This window comes from Hippocampus guttulatus, chromosome 18 (genome assembly GCF_054856545.1).
Source record: "Hippocampus guttulatus isolate MCC_2025c chromosome 18, RoL_Hgut_1.0, whole genome shotgun sequence".
Taxonomy (NCBI): Eukaryota; Metazoa; Chordata; class Actinopteri; order Syngnathiformes; family Syngnathidae; genus Hippocampus; species Hippocampus guttulatus.
In genome coordinates, this window is record NC_141278.1 from 1,218,886 (window position 1) to 1,237,996 (window position 19,111).

Sequence of the window (19,111 nt, forward strand, 5' to 3'; positions counted from 1 at the left end):
GGTCGTGCGCGCGGCTAAATGTGTCCACTTATTAAGAAGCCGTCCCAGTGCAACCTTTAGCGCAGGTTTGGGCAACGGTGAACAATTTTCCTGCAGCTGGTCTCCTAGAATTTGTCTCAGTGAGCTTATCCACTCATTGCCACTTTTTAGTTGGCGGGACCGTCAGATGTGTCCAAGGCCTCAAAGCAAAAGAGACGCTTTTGTCACGCCAGGTGTGTTGTGTGTTGGAAGCGTTCCGGGACTGGCGTCATGAGGAATATTTTCGGGGGGGGGGGGGGGGGGGAACCCCGCACAAAACGTTCCTCCTTTATAGATCAAGCGGTGCATCTACAAAAAGGCCGTGCCGTGTTGCGTTTGCTTCGTTCAGTGCGCGAGAAGAGGCCAGAGTTGTGTCAGCGCAACTGGTGCTTGCTTCACCGCTCTTGTTTTTCTTCCTCGCATGTCCAGTTGGCCTCGAGAGATGGTTTCCATTGGAGACCACCTCAATCGTGTAATTTTCTTCCTTGGAATGCGTCAGATGTGAGTACAGTGTGACAAAACAGCAAGCTCATTGGGTCATGCAAATGGGTTCCGGACATGTGACGTCACCTATGTGGCGCGGCGGCGTCGAATGTTTCGAAAGACGGGGACGTGATCCGGATGATCTTCTACAACGTGTCCCTTGAGTAAGACCGCAACGCTCTCAGATGTTAGCGTGCTGCGAAATCTGTCGCATTGCTCCAAAAGCTGCCAGCAGACAACATTACGGTTGATTTGCTCCGAAACCTTGTTCACATCGCACGAGCCGATTTGATTGGCGACTCAAATCGGATCTCGACACCGCGCCGGCATTCAATTGGATTTGTTGGGCGCGCACGTCGGTGATCGCCACTGAGCCATCCAACCCGGTCGCTGTGGCTACTACGCGGACACCGGTAGGTGTGCCGATGACACGGAATACAAACATCAACGTAGGGGCGGTGGGAAAACCACAAACGCAGTCGACCTGTGCTGACGTGTTTGCAGGCGATGGCTGGAAAACTCTCGAATGCGACGGGTCGGAGACAGTGAAAAAGCTTTTCTCATTGATTTCGCGGGCCAGGCTTCGGGTGAGCCTGTCGGGTTGATTTTTTTTTCCCGTGATACCGAAAATGTATCGTTTCAAAACAGCGCCGACAGCGGACCGATCGAGCGTTCGTTCGAAAAGCCTTTTTGGTTGGCGGTCTGAATGCTTTTCCACAAAAGCGCATCAACAAGGAATCATTGCCTTCTTGCGTGACATTCCACCAGAGTTTCGCCAACACGCTCTCAATAGCGCATTAGGATAAAGCAAGAGCATGTAATTGCCTAATTAACGCTAAAAGGCACTCGCTGGAAAACAGAACTGGTTTAGCCCGCTCATGAATAAAAACCGCAAACTCAATCCGTGCCGATTGCTATTGTTGAGATCCTGGAACCGTTCCAAACATCTGGCGTTTCATCAAACAGTTTGATCTTCATCCGCCAGAAAACGTCAATCAACGAGCGGCGACCAACATGAGCGGGAAACTGAACGGGTGACTTTTCCCCCTCGAAACTGATTTTCTCTCGTTCTCAAAGAGAAAAGCGTGGGGTGCGTTTACTTTTGAGGTGGCAGCTTGGCTCATCTGGAAAGATGTCGAGCGCTTTGGAAAGGGGCAGCGGGCAAAAAAGAAATTGTCGAGGTGCCCTTCGGCAAGGCATCACCCCCCGACGGTGTTACAGCTTGAACACAAAAATGGTAATTGATGAGCTCAACAAATCACGAATATTAGTAGCTTCATTCGCCATCGCTTTTAGCATTTGGAATCAACAGCAAACAACTGCTATCATTCGCAATCTCAATTTCTTCCATGAATTTTTTTTTTATTCTTCCCTGAAAAATACCGTACACCAACACCTGAAAGCGCCAAGGCGCTATTCTATAAGCCGCCACCTTTCATGTTTTGGGATGATGGTTTTCACAGGTTTTCACATCATTTCAAAGACTCTCAAATCAAAGAATTCCAGACATTGCATCACTGGCACTCCACTAAATCCCGTCGCAATGAAACGGTAAATCATCAGCTGCGTGTGAAAAGATGAGGAAAAAGGTTATCACACAGCTGAAGTCAAGAAATTAATAAATTCTTGTAATACGGTTGATAACACAGCGGTGGATCATGACAATCGACAAACACAGTCTGCTTAAACTAATCCCACACAAACAATGACATGTTGTCATGTTTTTTTTTTTTTATATTATTAAATACACAGACAAGATAGTAGAGGCTGCGATATTTTTCTTAGGTTGCCAGAGCGAAAAAGGAAATAGTGCAGGACAAATGTGGAACAGCTGCTATGCGAGAGAACCTTTTCACGTTGAGTGAGTGCGGAACATTGAAAAAGAAGCGGCCATCTTTTAAGGAGTCCGCACGACACTCCACATATCCTTTTGCCACGTTGGCTTGTTTCCCGTCAACCCTTCATTCGTGCAACTCGGCCAGTGTTGTTCGGCCCCATTATGATGAAGCCTGGTTTCGCATGATATCATTCAAGCGAGAGTACCGTTGAGCATTCGCAAATACATCGCGTTTTCATTGTCCTTGCTCGTTCATATCCATACGGACTGTACGCGTTTACACTTGAACCTTTCTCACCATGCAAAAACGAGTCACTCGCCGCGGTGTTAAGCTCGTTGGCGATATGTCGTCACGCTCAAAACGTTCCGATTGAGGGAACAGCGTTTGCTCCCGCTCGCCCCCAATACAAAGCGCGTGTCAATGCTTTTGTGAAGGGGACCTGAAACAGAGCTTTCAAGCGTGCAGTAAGGTTAAAGAGGCGAGGGTAATTGCTGCAACCTATCTGGGTTGTGTTTAAAAAAAAAAAAAAGTTTGCCTGTGTTCCCAGCGTACTCCTCTCTGATGCACTTGGCCATGAAATTGTTCCCCTTTCCATCCTTGCCAGCCCTGAGCCTCCAAGTCAATTGGCCATCAGATGAGGTGGCCTTTCTGCATGCATGTGCGCTTTTCGAACGCCACGGCTGTTCGTTGGCTCGGCTCCTCTCGTGACTGTTTATTTTACGTTGGCGTCGGCGCCGAGAACGGGCTAGTGTTATCAGCTGACCCCGATCGCTTCCTTTCCCCGACGGGCGGGACGTGCGAGCGGCCATTAAACGGGCTGGAAACGCGTGAAACCGCAAATGTACTGCGTGTGGTGTGGCTGCAGGAAAACATTGCATTCATTACACCGGCGGCCGCTCAAAAATCCATACGGTCGAGAAAAATACGCTGCAGTTGTGTGCGTTTGTGAAGAAAGCCGACACGTTTCCTCATGTTACGTGCTGGAGCGTCCCCGGGAGATGCGTATGCATTAATAATGCTTTGTAAAGCCAAGTTATTTTCATGGCTAATAAGTGAGCCCTCCGCATACTTTCTTTCCCATGACGGTTATTTCCATGAGATTAAGCAATGTGCACCCAGATGTGCAAAGTCCACGGCTTTTTTCTTTTTTTTCGTCTGACTGCAATGATTGCGTTTGCATGGAAAGAAGACTACTGCATTAGGATGAGTGTACAGTATATGGATGAGGAGGGGTTTTTTTTTCCAAATATAAATTCAAATAAGAAAAAAAAATATTTGTGTGCCTTCATTTCTTGTCACATTGATTGCAGGGTGATTTGATAAAAACTGAACTTAGAGCGGTCTGCCCATGTTTACAAGGTGACGAGAAAAGCCGGCACCGAGCTAGCTTTCTTTTGACAGTTATCGGTAGCGCTGACCTATTGGGAGCTGCACACACCTCTCACCGCACTCTCTCAATTGGTTGACACGTCACCGTGGATAAGTCCAATTGTAATCAACGTACTACAGCGAATATTTTCCAATAATACAATACCTCAGTCCTTGATTCCCATCTCGCAAAGATGCAATGTCATATGAGAAGGATGGAAATGGTAGCTCTCGCACTCAAGAGTGTCATTCCTTTCAAAAACTATGATGATTTATTGGATATAAAATACTCTCAAGTCATTAGTGGTTAAGTAAAAGGCACTGAAAGAACTGAGATTGAATTAGTCGGATATTTTCTTACCGGATAGATAAGACTTCTACCACGCGATACTATATCAAGGCGCTGGTGGGCCATTATGAAGGGTGTGTGTGTGTGTGTGGGGGGGGGGGGGGGGGGTATGAGATGACGACCTAATGGAATGGATGAGCAATGGTTGTCGATGAGTCATGATAAAAAGCTGTCATTTGATGGATGGACGATGGGGGAGGGGGGAGGGGGGTGATTCGAAACGCTTGGCTTCATCACAGGTATGGCGGCCCGTCAGTATCTGCAAGCGCGGCCCGCTGTTCTCTTCTTGTGTTTTATCCTCCCGCCTCCCCATTTTACTCTCTTGTCTCCGCGCTCCGTTCACCCTCTCATCTGCTTTATCCCTCAGCGTCACCCATGAAGGCATGAAGGTGCCACAAAGCCCCACCTAGCTCTCGTCAACGGAGAAGGTGGCAGAGCGAGGGCACGCTTTCAGTGGGACATGCTTGCGCCGAGATTTAAATAAATAACGGCCCAGCCCGAGCGCTTGTTGGGCCCTCTGAATAATGCAGGAGGGTCCCGGAGCCATTGTTGCTTGGCGTCGCTAATGCAGAAGCTCGGAAAGCTTGCAATATTGATAGCCAAAAAGACGGAAGGGCGGCAGTTTGCTTTTTTTTTTTCTTACTTCTAATATGCTAATAAGCTATTCAGTTGGAACTTTTGAAAGGTGACAATTTGTTTGGTTGCACTCAAGATACGGACGTCCCTCATCTGTCATCAGAGAGACTGAGAAGAAACACCTCCATCTTCCTTTTTACTTGCTTGCTTGGGTGTATTGTCCCAAGATCTGCGTAGGCTGTACATGCAAATTTTCGGTTAGCCAGTTGAGTTTTCATGTGATGCATCTGGAAGGGGGCCAGAGGCAGCGGCTGATGTGTTCAGAAGTGAAATGGACAAGGTGAGGTTCGAGAAAAAGCCAATCGGGAAACGGCTGAGTGAGCCGGGGATTGTTGGTGCGGGGAGTTCAAGAGTCAGCGATGATGGAGAGCTGGAGAGATGAGGGGGGGGGTCACCAGAGGAGCAGTTGGGATGGAGGTGAAGAAAACAAAGTGAGCGTGTAGGGAGAAAGATGGGGTGAGGGTGAGGTGACTTGAAGGACGAGAGGATTGAAGTGAGCAAGGTAGAGTGCAATGATAGCGGAGCAAAAAGGGACAGGGGGGGGCTACAAATGTGTCGCGCTCACGGGTCATGTTACATTCGACTCCCAAAACAAATGCATCACGATTCACAAATACGTACGTGCGGTCTCAAATGGCGGCGACGTAACAAAAGACCGACATGAATTTGGAATCAAATCTTGGTCACAATTTCACCGTCGCAACCCACAAAGAGCCAAAAACCACCGTGTGGAAATCTGCTACTTCAATAGGAAGAGGCTCTGATTAGCCCGCCCTGCTCAAATGTGTGGTTCGACACAGGCGGCACTCCTCGAAATGAGCAGCACCAATTTCACTGGATTCCAAACCAAAAAGAAAAAAAAGTATATGAAACCAACCAGTCTGAACCAATATTTAACCAAACAAGTCGCGATTAACAGGTGACATCACAAGGTACAATGAACCTCTTATTTAGATCGGCACCAAATTACAATCCACTGACAAACAAAGGCGACCGTACACAATGCCAAAAATGACTAATTCCGAATAAATGCCATACCATGTACGTGTTTTAGCTAACAACAGTAGGTTGCAACAAACAAACAAAACAAGAACAACTTGCAGCTCAACAATGAATTGGTCTTCGGACTATGGTTTTACGTCATTGCCCCACTGCTACCTGCTAGGGACTCACTGGAGGAGATGAAAATACTCCGGGTTTCTGTGACCAAACCGAAGTATTGCAGCAACCAACAAACAAGGAAAGGACTTTAGCATTCCATGCGTACTTTCCCAAGAGGTGCCGTATGTGTGTCTCATGCACGTTTGCCCACCCAACACATTAACGGTGGGCCGTGCTGCCTTTGTCTCCACCTTGACCTTCTACTTAGCTCTCCTTTTTTGTACTCATTCCATATTCAGCGCAGCGATCCAGGTCAGTTCTAATTATCGGGGTCCAATTGGAATTGACTTTTCAATTTTTGACACGGCAGTGGTGAAAATCACAATGTGCCAAGCCTCCCGTCTCCGGCGGCGTGACTTAATATGCTTGATAAATTCACCTCACTGTGTCAAGGCTTTCACACGCCGCAGTGTGCGCGTGTTAAGTTAGGTGGTGAAAGAGAGGTGGTGGGGGTGTGGGGGGGGGGGTGCTATTATTTTAAGTCGCTGTAAGGTCAGCCAGAGTGCATGGTCGGAGGGGTGTGTTTATTTGGTAAACAGCTGTGCGTGTGTGTGAGCACCAGAGGTGGGAGTGGCCTGGGTCCCCACGACTCACTCTTTGCTTGGGTCCGCAGTGGAGGGAAAGATTAGAGCGGAGACGCTTCTTTTGAAGTTTGGCATGGTAGAAAATGCAACACACACACACAGTTCGAGCAACCTCTCCCTCTGCTTTCTAAAGTGACGCCTTTAAGCTGCGGTAGCGAGGCCTCGCCACGGTTTAACGTTCATGCGGCTCGCACCGCGCAAGAACACCCCTCTCCAGAATTCAATAGTGTCCTTCATTTAAATGAGGCGAAGGTGATGAGAAAATAAACTCCTCGTTGAGGTGTGGGGGATTTGCGGCCCACGCTGCCCTCGGTATTTGTAAAATGTGGTAAATAAGATGACTCATTGGCCACTCACAATGGACTCGGCTCTAATTAATGAAAGTGGCCTTAATAAGTGTCTGATGCGGAAATACCAGGAGGTCATTTCGGGGTAATCTTTTAGTCTTGTTAAATGTCAGTGTCACTGAACAAACGATGGCTCATTGCCTTCCTGAGACATTTTGAAAAGCAACGTTTGCATTGAAAGAACACGATGTCGTGTCGCTGAAAAGAAGTGAGACTGCAGCGACGTTGGATGCGTTTTTCTTTTCCGAGAAGTTTTGCCAACCAATGACTTAATTTGAGGAACAGTTTACAAACCGTGAGGATCGGTTTTGTCAAAAGTTCCGCTTATTCGCTGTCATGGAGGAGATGTTGTCCATCGTAGGAGTGACTCCCCGACATTTGTAAGCTCACTTACGAGCCAGCCAAAGCTCATTGCTAGAGAGCTGGTGAAATAATCGAGAGCCAGCGACGTTTTTTTGAGACAGTCTCGGCGGTTCAGTTAACATTTTCAGCAGGACCTGTACAACAACCTTCATTGACTTTCTTGGATTTACGACTTGATTGATCTCACGATTGAAATCCGGCCTTTGGTCTTAACCCGTATTTTGCTGCAACCGCAATCAAAACGACTTTGTCCGTGTGCAGTGTCCATTGCACGCGGATGCGTACTCAGATGTCTGTGCGGACAATGCGTTACCAGTTCACCAATCAATTTACATTCACGGGCGTTGACATGTGGCGGGCTGCGGTGAGACGTGACGGGTCTTCTTCTGTCACGGGGATCGTTGTCGAGTGACAAGCGATGCGGATTATGGATGCTGACACTTGAGATGAGTGCGAGCGCCTCCTTCAAGGCGCAGCTGCAGCCCAAAACAACATGGAACGAAAAAACTCTTATCGCGGCTGAATGTTGCATTTTTCTTCCCCCACAATTTAAATTCTCCAGAGTCAGGAGCAAAGATTTTCCAGACTCGAACAAAAAAAATTCAACAATTGCTCGGCCATGTTATTCGCTCTCTTAGCGTGCGAGAAAAGCGGCTTGAAGTAAATGGTCACAGGAAGACGAGGCAAAGCGGGAAGTTTGTGCATGAATGCAGTGATTGGGAGGTAATATCAAATTATGCTGTGGATCAATGAGAGGCATGCGGAGACAGACAAATGCCGAGATGCAGAAAGAGAGGAGGGAAAACAGGGCAAAGTGTGTAGTCTTGACGCGTAGAGGAAATAAATGACTTGGGTTACCTTGACAGACGTCAGTTTTTAAAAAATTTTTTTTTACATCACGCCATTTCACAACAGAAGTCATCTCGTGACGTGTGTGACGGGTGTCACGATGCACGAACCGTACATCGGATCCCGGTGCGTGCAAGTGTCCCTAACGAAGTGTCCGTAGAGTGTCATCTGGATTTAATAAACTGTCTTAATTGCGGTGCTGCCCCCCCCCACACCCCCCACCCACCCCGTGTTGGCTTCGTATCAGGCCCCAGCTGAACATTGTTGCAGATCAATGGCATCGACTCGCACGCGAGCACGCATGCACACGCGCTCTCACACACAGTTGGGCTTGCTTACAGTTTAAACAGCAGGTGGCAAAGATAACAAGCACTTAATCCACATCCATTTGGATGACTGAATGCAACACCCAAAACGTGGCTTTTCTCCTCTTCTGACTGCCGCTGCCAAAGAGGAGGGATTTTTTTTCGTCCGTCTTTAAACTCCTTTCCCACTCGCAACGAGTGCGGCCATCGCATGAACTGAAGTCACTTCAATATGACGGCGCTCGACTGTATTTATTTTCAAAATGGGCAGTTTTTGCTCGAGGTGTTGACAGATGCCCTGGCTTCAGCGGCAAAGTCAACTGTCTCAAAATATTTCCCGAGATTGACCAAAGGTCCAAAAGTGTCGTTTCCACACGCCGCAACCCCCAACATCAAACACTGGGCAGGAACAACAAACTGTTCTGAGCTCTCTCAGCCACTTTCTGTTCAAGATTGCAAACAATGCTTTTCACAAGAGCCTTTCACCAAGGCTGAAACATTTGTCACCCTCAAAAGCATTTTGTGGACGACTAGCCAAAAGCAGATAAAGTTATTCCCGATGCAAGGGAACAATTTGTCTAAGTCTCTGCCGTCCTCAAATTTAATGAGTACGTCCTTGGAATTCTGCAGAGCCACCATAACAAAATGCTGCGATATAATCAAAGGCGGACGGAATATTTCACACTCAAAAACAAACAAACCCATCAGGAAATACCTTGAACCTCAAAAGACTGGTTGGAAATAGTTACGTAGCTTCCCGGAGGACTACAGCTACAGTGAAACAAAGTCTTGACGAAAACAGGAATTGCTTCCTTTTATTAACTTTTATTTAACTTGCAACTTGCTCCCAATGAGATTGAAAAAACAACAACAAATCAGTGGTTAGGGTATGAAAACGGTGTTCCCTTAGCCTTGTTAACGTTGTGAAGTAATGAGATTGACCTCGACAGCTCCGAAGGACGTTTGGGCCGCTCCGATCTCGATTCTGACCAGGGAATGGTTTCATCATTCTTATAGCCGATAACATCAAATGTTCCCCTTTAACAAGGCGCGGGGATCGTCTTGCTTGTCCGAATCTGTTGCCGTCGTCGTGAACGATCACGTTCCTTGTCGCTGCTGTCCCAGTTTTTCCGCCTTGGAAGTCCCCCGAAAGCTCAATCGATCAATATCTCAGCTGCGGTTGACTTCAGATCGACGAAAAAAAGAAAAAAAACTGGAGTATAGAGTCCGGAAACATCAAAGGACACATTTTAGGTGACGTACGTCCTAGTGTCCTCCGGAAATAAGGCAGCCCTGATCTGCGTCACTCTTCCTCTGTTCAAGCAGCTGTTCTCCGAGCAGCTAGCTTCAGCGCCAGCTTTCTTTCCACTTCCCGGTGCTACGAAAAGCGATGAAAGCCAGTCGGTGAAAGCTGCCTCTTCAGTTGGTCTTTGAAGAGCTTCCAGCGCGCCTCCTTCTCTTGTCTCTTCACCCAGTTCGCTAAAGACGACAAACGTATGTGTTTTGCGAGCTTTGCCATCGTTGGGACAGCTGCCGCTTCACAGCTTTGATGCCGGAACACATGTGCTTTGTATTCCGTTCGGGCACCGCTTGCCGCACTTCTTGCCAATCCGGCAAGGCCACTTTCAAAGCATGTTTGGAGGGGGGGGGGGGGGGGGCTGCTAATGTGAGTGGCGTACGCATGTGCATGCGCCCTCACATGTCAAGTGTTTATTGGCAAGGTATTCTTCCTTCATCAGATCACTCATTTGTTGTTTTCCCTTTGCCGGTTTTCATCAGTGGCTTGTAATTAATTAGCGAGGAGTGGGAAAAGAATAGGGAGGAAGCGGCGTGACATATGCGAGGGGAAACGAAGGGAAATGGCAAGCGATGGAGCTTTAGTCAGGCAAATCAGCGGGGAAGGTTCCACTCGTCACCATAGCAACCCTTTATGGGACTCGTCACCAATGCAATTAGAGTGCCTTTGATGCAGGCAGTCGACGGGGCTCGGATGGTAAATAATGGCAAGAAGGAGCAGACATCATAACCACGACAGGCGAATACGTGAACGTGCGTGCAAAGATGTGCCGCTTAAAAAAGTGAATTTTCACCTGGAAAAACGGAAGCTGCTTTGGTGGGCATGTTTGAGCTGAAATGTAAGCACGCCGTGTCCGGTGGCTGGAATTTTCACGCCGTAACAATGAGGCACTCTAAAGTGCCCAAGTCAGAGCCAAGCCCATGTTCACTCGCTGGCTGTGGTGAAACTTTAAACAAGATTTGCACCCTTCCCTCTCATCCAGCAGTCTCTGCGTGATGTGCCTGCACTCGTGGCTAACATCAGGGCACTCCAAAGCAGCCACGCCAGCGGCGTATCGCAAAGAAGTATGCAATCGGTGGTTGTCAGCATAGCTAGCTAGCTGACCGCACGTCGCAATTGCACCTGATAACTGTTGATGCACACAAAGGCGTATATTGTGAGTGTATCGGCACACCAATTTATATGGCGTAGGTCCACTATATACGCATTCAACAAAACAAAACTGTTTTTTCATTGCGTTTACCTAATAGAGAGAAGCTACGGAAGATCCAGGACTACACCTTGAATTCTTTCAATTCAAAGTCCTGCTAATTTGATTTTCCGCCAAAGCGAGCGCAATGACGATGCTAAAACGGTGAAAGAATGAATGGTGGTGTGTAATGGTCCACCCCGACGAGACCCCCGTTCTCTTCTTCGCCGTGTCACGCGGTGACTCAACCGCACTTGCGTCCAGGCGGAAAACGTTAGGACAGGAAGCAGCGAGGGGGATTATTTTTCATTGCGCATCGAGGGCACGTTCATGACTTGTGTCGCACTCGGAGCGCGACCGAGTGTTTATAATGTAGCATTTGCACTCCGCTGCCCAGATCCTGCAGCCCCCACGGGGAATTGATTCCTGCTGCCTTTTCACATTTCTATCTTCTCCTTCCATACTCGTTAGTCCTCTTAATGTCCTCGACTGCTCTTCGCCTCTCACGCCAATGTCTTTATAATTCTCATTCATCTCATCCTTCACATTCTTCCATTCGCTCCCTCCTTGTTGCCCCCCGGCTCTCTTGTCATGCCTGCTTATTTTGCCCCCCCCCCCACAGTATCTCAACGTAGCCAACTACTTTCCCCATTGCTAACTCCGCACAGCGTCGTGGCCTCGCCCCGGTCTTTTATTTTTCACTGCCCTTGTGTTTACACCCGCCATCTGTCTAATCACCCAATCGTTTCTTTCCTTTGCTTCTTTTCCTAATTCCATCGCGCCCTCCTCATCCCGCTCTGTTTGCACCGCTGCTGCCAAGTGTTATCACTCCCTCCACTTCTCCGTCTGTCTCTGTGTACCAGGTCCTGTTTTCAGCCCACAGCCCGGTTGACAGATAGATTACATCTCCAAAGACGCCACAGCTCACAGTTTTATTTTACGACAGACACCTTTTTCAAGGCTTCCGCTTTTTTGGGGGGGGTTCACCTTTTGAATTCCTAATAGGTCTCGACCACTTACGTGTAGTGTCAAAAGGTTCAAAGAGGAGCTACCTAAGGGAGACTGCAACCTGGGATGTTAATGACCTCAGTCAAGTTTTGCATGCTCAAGTGGCTTTATGATTATGAAAGTGAGGCGCCGTGACAGGTCATTACAGGGAAGTCGTGTCCGACTTGAACAAAATAGCGGTGCTCACAGTACTGCGCTAGCATTAGCCCTGTAAACAACGACGTTAGACATGGCTGCTACCATGGCAGCATGACTTATTGCCCGAATATAACACCGACTCTTATCTGTTTGCAGAGGCTTTGCTGCCAACAGGGCGCCACCACATCCCAATCTGCAGGTGCGCCATAATAAAGGATGGCAAAGAGTTGGGAGCGGGGGGGGGGGGCTGAGCCAACAAGTGTGCCGTTGATAGGGTGATGCAGTACTTTTGACTGATATGAGCGTGTATTTCCAGTTAGCCTGGCGATATGTGTGAGCTTCCCAAATTCATCTGTAAACAGTGGCTTCCCCTTAACGATTACAATCATGGATAGGATGAGCAGTGGGCGGCCGATAATGATAATTAGGGAACCTACATGCTGGTCCACCGCCGTGGCATTGTCAATTCGCTGCATATTGCTCATATGTTTGGTCACATTTTCCCAGCCGTACAAATGTAATTGTAAAGCCAATAAATGGTAATACTAAGGTCACCAGAACTAGATGACAGATGAAATGATGATGTGGCATCGAAAACACTGCCTGGAAAACAACTCTTCTACCTTTCTGGAAGCTGTTGCTTGTGGTATTCGTGAAGAATACAAGCGAAAAGCGAAATACGTGCGTGTCTTGCCGAGTTCCTTGTGTGGTATGTTGAGGTCTCACGCATTATGAGTGAGGCATTAATCCTTTTGGTTGTAACGGGAAAAAAAAAAAGAGATCAACGTACATTTTTTCTGTGAACAACGTCAGGGGCATTCGATTTTAGAGGTTCCACTGTCTACATTCGGTTGGCTCAGACTGGCAAACCTTTGAGACGTGCCCTTTTGAGGTGAATTATGGAGCATTTCCACAGTGAAAGCCTGTCACACTTGGCCCACATTTCAGTTTGAGTTAAAAAAAACAACAACAACAACAGCAACAGCGCTGTGAACTGCGACACCAAGCGCTAAACAGACTGCCGTAGCATTTTGCTTTCTTTCAATTAAGCCTTCTTTGATTAGCGTCGCACTTCATAACATTTAGCCGCAAACCAATTTCTCAAGACGTAACCTTTGGAGATTTCGGCACTCTCGTGAGTCATTCCGTAAAACTAACTAAGTAACTAAATAAATAAATAAATCGTTAAGCTTCACTACTTTTCTTAACACTGGGTGGAAGGGATCCACTCACTTGTTTGTTTGTTTTTTTTCCGGTTTATGTTTGATTACCGCACTTGATTATGCAGCGCACGCCGCATGCTAAATAGCCACACGCATAATTTAAAATGACAGGCAATCACTCTGATTCAGACACTATTCGAGACAGCAGCGCAATATCATGACATCTTCGTGCATCAATTGTCTAATGTCAGTCAGGTCTCCATTTGACGTCCCGTTTTCTTTCCTATTACAGTATGTTTATTGTTGTGTACTGCTTCAAAGAAGCATCAGCAGGTCCGTTTTCATTTGATCTGCCAGGATCTCGACACCCTTCATGGTGTCTACATGAATGTGTCTTTGCCTCGATCGGTATTGCATATTGCAGACATTTAAGCTCATGGCTAGCATCTCCCCGTGATGAATGCCGCAAAAGAAAGTCAGCGAGATAGGTGGTCATGTTTTGTGACGATGCCCACAATGGCAGGAGAGAGGGGACCGAAAATATGGGAGGGCTTCTTTGTAGCTTTGGCTGAGATATGATGGTAGGCACACACATTCGCGCGCACACGCAGTGTTCAGAGTGTGACACATGTGGCCCGAGCAAGCAGGTGCTTCAGCCACGAAGTGAAAGAGAGTATGAAAAATTGATGTGGCCTACTTAGAGCAGCTGAGCAGAGACCGTGGCGGTAAAGGGGGCGCCACGCTGGAACCATATGAGATTTTGGAATCAAGCAAAGCGTATCTTTTCCTCCTTAGCGCATGACATCCCATCGTGTGCATGCGTGTGTTGGCCCAACCAGATTTGCCAACAATGAGTTTGAGTTGAAGCGTTTTTTGTTTTTTTGTTTTTTTTGCCCGCTGCGCCAGCCCCTCGCGGCCACTCGACGCCACCGCCACGCAGCTCTCATTAGCCCATCTCGCACTTTTTCGACGCCGTTTAACCAAGTGCGGGTCCTTTAGCTCGCCTTCCCCCTATTGAAACGCGATGGGGGAGAAGAAGAGTGCGGCCCCCCCGAAGGAGTCAGCACAAGGGATAGCGCCGCATGATAAGCATGCTCCCAAACTCCACGCAGGGACAAGCAAAGGAAAGCCCTGCCTCCTTTGCCGTTTTTCTCCGGGGAATATCTTAATGATACGGGCAATATTATTTCAGCACCTGCTCATGACGCTTTGTCATTCAATTAAATGTGTCAATTGTATGGCAAAGTCATGATGTATTTCCGAAGGTCTGGGCCCAAAATCATTTATTGAGGTCTTGAAATAATTGAAAAAGATGGTTAGGGTTAGGCTCCAACATGGGTGCGACTATTATTTGGACTTTCCTTCCAGCCAATCGCCCGCATATTTTCTCTTGCTGAAGTATTTATGAACGTAGACTGAGTTAACAGAACTCGTGGCAATTTCATATTTTTGAACCATCGGGTTGGATGACGGCATTGTCCCATACTGGACAATTCATCAGACTTGAGGAGAACGGCCGACAAGTGGTGTTAACTCGAAGCGGAAGAGGTGACCTTCAAAAGTTGTCATCGCGGCCAATGAGCAGGAGGTGTTTTTTGATGATGCCTTCGTGCTACCTCCAGGAGGAATCATGATCGTGAAGGCGGCAAGCTCATTATTTTTGTTGTTGTTGTTGTTCTGGAGGGGGACATCATTTCATATCATTTTAACCGAGGAAAGAACTCTCATTTATTGCATCGGTCCTCATGAAATAATGCACCCTTCGTTGATGAAACTTTCAACCGATCGAGTGGCAGCTTTTCAGAAAAGGAGTCAAATCTGGCCCATTCTCTGCATCTTGTGTGTGGAACCCCCGAGGAAGAAAAGTTCTTTTTGACATGCGGCGCACGTCGAGCAGATGGAGGCGTAGCTCGCATGCCAGTCCAACGGATGTGGATTTAGCCCTTCCCCAATGAGGGCCAACGCGCACGCACACACAGACGCCGCCGCCTCATTTCTCCTAATAGTTCTCCTTTCAGTTTTTCAAAATTGATATCGATGAATCTGCACATTTTCTTCTTCAAGTCGTTTCTGGAAAACTGCAAAACGCACTTGATAAACGCAGCGGTAACCAGCTAATCCGCCCTCCAAGTCTTTTCCTTCCTTCGGGATGGTGTCCTTTCCCTGACTGCCCGTTTTAGGGTTTAAAAAGAAGAGCTTCTTCAAGGCGCGGAAGAAATAATCCACTGTTTCCGTAATCCTGCGTGGATGGATGCACTCAACCCATCAGCACACGTCATGCATATTCAAATCCGTATGCAGTCACTCACGCTCACGTGCGCGTACGCAGACACGTAGCGAAAACAAGCCGCAGGGTTTCCTGGAAAGTGTGAAAATGATCTCGCCGTTCCGCGACAGTCGCCCCGTGTCGTTTATTTAGAAGATACTTTCGGCGTTCTTGTGCACGCATACGTTTGTTTGCAGCAAAACCACTGATAAAACATTCATATTAAAGCCGTACTTTTGGACCTCACGTGAAAACTGTCTTCAGGCAGTCTACTTACCATTTGATAATAATTAAGAGGAATACGGTTTCGCAAATGTAAAACTCCAAACAGGCAGGCAGTGGGAGTGGGAAAAAAAAAATGTCATTCAATTATCTTTTCTCATCTTCACAACATCTCCTTGTGAGGTTCAAGTGCCAGGAATCGCACTCGAGGAAGTGAGAAAGGTGCGATGGCGTGCTCATGGTGCAAGAACACGGGGTGCGTTTTGGGAGCGTCATTTCACACTTCACAATCAGGAGATGTAGCGAGTTGAGTTCGGTGAAAGAAACACAACGGGTAGGAAAAAGACTCCAACAAGAGTGAACTGAAAAAGACTCCGACGAAGCGTACGGTCGAGCTTACAAGATCGGCTGAGCAGTGAGATCAAGAGAGCCCAAACTTAGACCGATACTCGATGAAAACTGGACTTTGAATGTTCACTCATTTGTGTTTCGTCTCGCCTAATTTGCTCTTTGCACTGACGAAGCTTTTTGAAAAGAAATGCGACGTGTACCGTGTATTTGCAGCGAGCGCAAGTATCTCAAATCAAATATCGGTCAAACAAATGCGGTTTTGAGGAAAGTCATTTTGAAGATTGAAAGAAAACAATTGGGGACCGGTGACTCGTTAAACAAGACGATATCCTTGAACCATCTTGTGCCGGATACGATTGAGATTAAAACCCATTTGCTCAAAAGTACCGTCTTTCTGCACAGTATCTTATCTCGGTTATAGTTTGTCGAGATGATTTTACGACCGTCCGCGAGACACCATCCAATCTTCCTGCCGTGATCGAATGCTACCCTTGGACTTCTCTCCAAGGTATCGCCTATTTCCCACTCTCGTTACCCTGCTGTGATCCGTTTCCTGACAGCGCTACACCTATCGAAGGCGGCCAGGAGCCCGAGCGTTTCCTTCCAGATAGGTGGAAATCCCAAGCGTCCACAATGGAGTCCACAAAACCTGTTCAGCATCCCGACCTAGTTTACGTGTTTTTTCTGTGTGGGAGCATTTCTGTGCAGGTGCAAAAAAAAAAAGGGCAGGGAGGCTCCCTGAAGGAAAAGACCTCATTCCGAAGCCTTGCCTGTCGATATTACTGCTACAAATCAGGGCTCCCCACTGCTGAGAGGAGCCAATACTCACACACAAACACACACTCGCAGACTCCGCCGGACGAGGGAATTATGACCAATCTGCCTGATACTGCTCCCCTGACACTTGAAGCGACACGAGAGCCGTTGGAAGGCGCTCAGACTTACCGAGCATGCGCATGATATGTTGATGTGCTTGACCAGCTCTGCTGCATCCAGTACATGGTGGGGGACGTATTAGGGTGCACTCGTGCCAACTTATTGTTAGTTCAGTTAGGGAAAGCGATTCCAGCAAAACCAATAAGCAAAACCAACAGGGGGTGGAGCGGTGGGGGGGGGGGGGGGGGGCGACTGGTTAGCGCTGAAGGCAAAATTATAAAACATCAGAGGCTGGATCGGAAATGACATATTTGTTCTCAGTGATTTCCCATCCTCAATCTTCTTCAATCTTAAAAGGATTAGCTTCCTGTTTCTGATCAAGAACCGCATCACTTTTCACTGATATAAAACAAAAGCTTGACGGCTAACACTCTGCGCTTTAGCTTAGTTAGCTGCGCAGTCTCAAAATTTCTTTTCAGGGACTGCGCCGGAGAAAGAAGTTGTTTGTTTTAATTCCCTTTGGGAATCGATTGTTCACTTCTCATCCCACCGGGGGACCGCAAATGGCTCAGAAGCGAGATCTTGGTGAGCAGCATTCATCTGTCTGACAAGCGCCAGACCTCTGCCGACTCGGGGGAATCGAGGACGTGGAAGAGCCGACAGAGAGCGGAGGATAGCGAGAGATCGACCGAGTCCTACCACCAGTGGCGTTAATGTGACCGGATGATTGGTTGGGGTGCCAGACGAGCTTGTAGTCACAGTTGTGTTCGTCGCGCGGTGTCGGGACACCCACCCGCGTCTCCATTTTTCAACCCTGACATCTCTCCAGACTTGCTTGACTTCAATACACAAAGACAGGCAAGTGATCATTCAGGACTACATCACGGTCCTCTTTGTCAATGTTTTGGAGGGAGGGAGTATGGCATCCCTCGACTTGAACGAAACGGATACTTTCCGCGTTTTTCCTCAGCCTCGAGCCCTCCCCGTTTTTGTTTGTTCCCTATTATGAATTCACAACTCCATACATTTACACATAGAGACCACCGTGTTGTCTGCCCACTTTCAAAAAGTTTGAATTGTTATGCATGCCTCTGAGTGTTTTGCTCATTGCCACTTCCCACAGTTTCATAAAGTCATTTTTTTACCAACAGAATAATTCATCGGATGAAACGGCATCATTGCCGCTTTGTTGACAGAAGCCTGTGATACCGTCGTAAGAGCGTGTTCATTACGTTTTAATGAATACGTTATTACTTACTTCTCTAATCTGAGTGCGGTGGGCCTTTGACAAATTCAAAAGAAGCACTGCAGAGTTGAAGGCATCAAAAGGAAGAGAGGCGCCAACGCTGACCCGGTAGTCTCACGGGGTCAAATCTGACCTTTGTCTGCCTCCTGCTCCAAGCAGGCTTTGATCCGTGGCGATGGCGCCGGGCTTTGGTGGCACGGCACTCTTCTTAGAATTGATTTGGTTCAGGAGCCATTTGTTTTAATTAGCGAATGAATGGAGCTGGTTCAATTGGATGGGTGCAGCGCCGAGTGGACGGAACGAGTGTGTTCTCGTTTCGGAAGCGCTACTGAGTGAATGTTGCTCAAGGTCATAACAACAGAAAACGGGAGCTGTCCGGTTGCTGTACTTTGCAAACCGTCGGAAAAGGAAATGATCAATCACAAAACCAATTTTCATCTGGATAACATCCATCCATTTTCAACGCCGCTTCTCCGGAAGAGGGTCGCGGGGAGTTGTCGGAGCCTCGCCGAGCTGAGTTCGGCCGTAATGAAGACTACATGCGCACTGGACTGGTCGCCAGTCAGTTGCAGGGCACAGATAGAGACAAACGATCATTGGCGCCCACATGCACACCGCCACGGAGTGGGAACCGATACCACGCTGCCCGCACACAAGTCGGGCGGGTGCAACGCTCCACTATCAGCGACACATCTGGCGAGCCATTTGATCGCGACGATTATGTTATTTCAGCCGATCTTTGCGGCCACTTCCTGTAGCACGCGCTGATATCTTACAATTCAGAAGCGCAATTAACAATCATTCCATGCCGTGGAACTGCCGAGTTAATGAAGGAGAAGTAACGGAATGGAAGGAAAAGACCAAAGACAGAGCCGGAGAAGGTTGAAGACGAACGGCAAGACAAACAGATGGTTTGGGCTGGCTTGCTCCGGGCACTCCGCAGCAATCACTGGGAGGACGAAGCGGGGAGATGAAGAACTGAACCCACCTCTGCGTAGGTCGCTGCTTTACAAAAAGTACGCTCTGGTATACAGTATGTTCTGGCACGGGTCAG

At 47.9% G+C, this 19,111-nt stretch overlaps 1 protein-coding gene across 2 annotated transcripts in view; it reads left to right on the forward strand.

Annotated features, from left to right (window-relative positions):
- Positions 1 to 19,111, forward strand: part of dlgap3 (discs, large (Drosophila) homolog-associated protein 3) — a 67,982-nt gene that overhangs the window by 637 nt on the left and 48,234 nt on the right. The window lies entirely within an intron of this gene.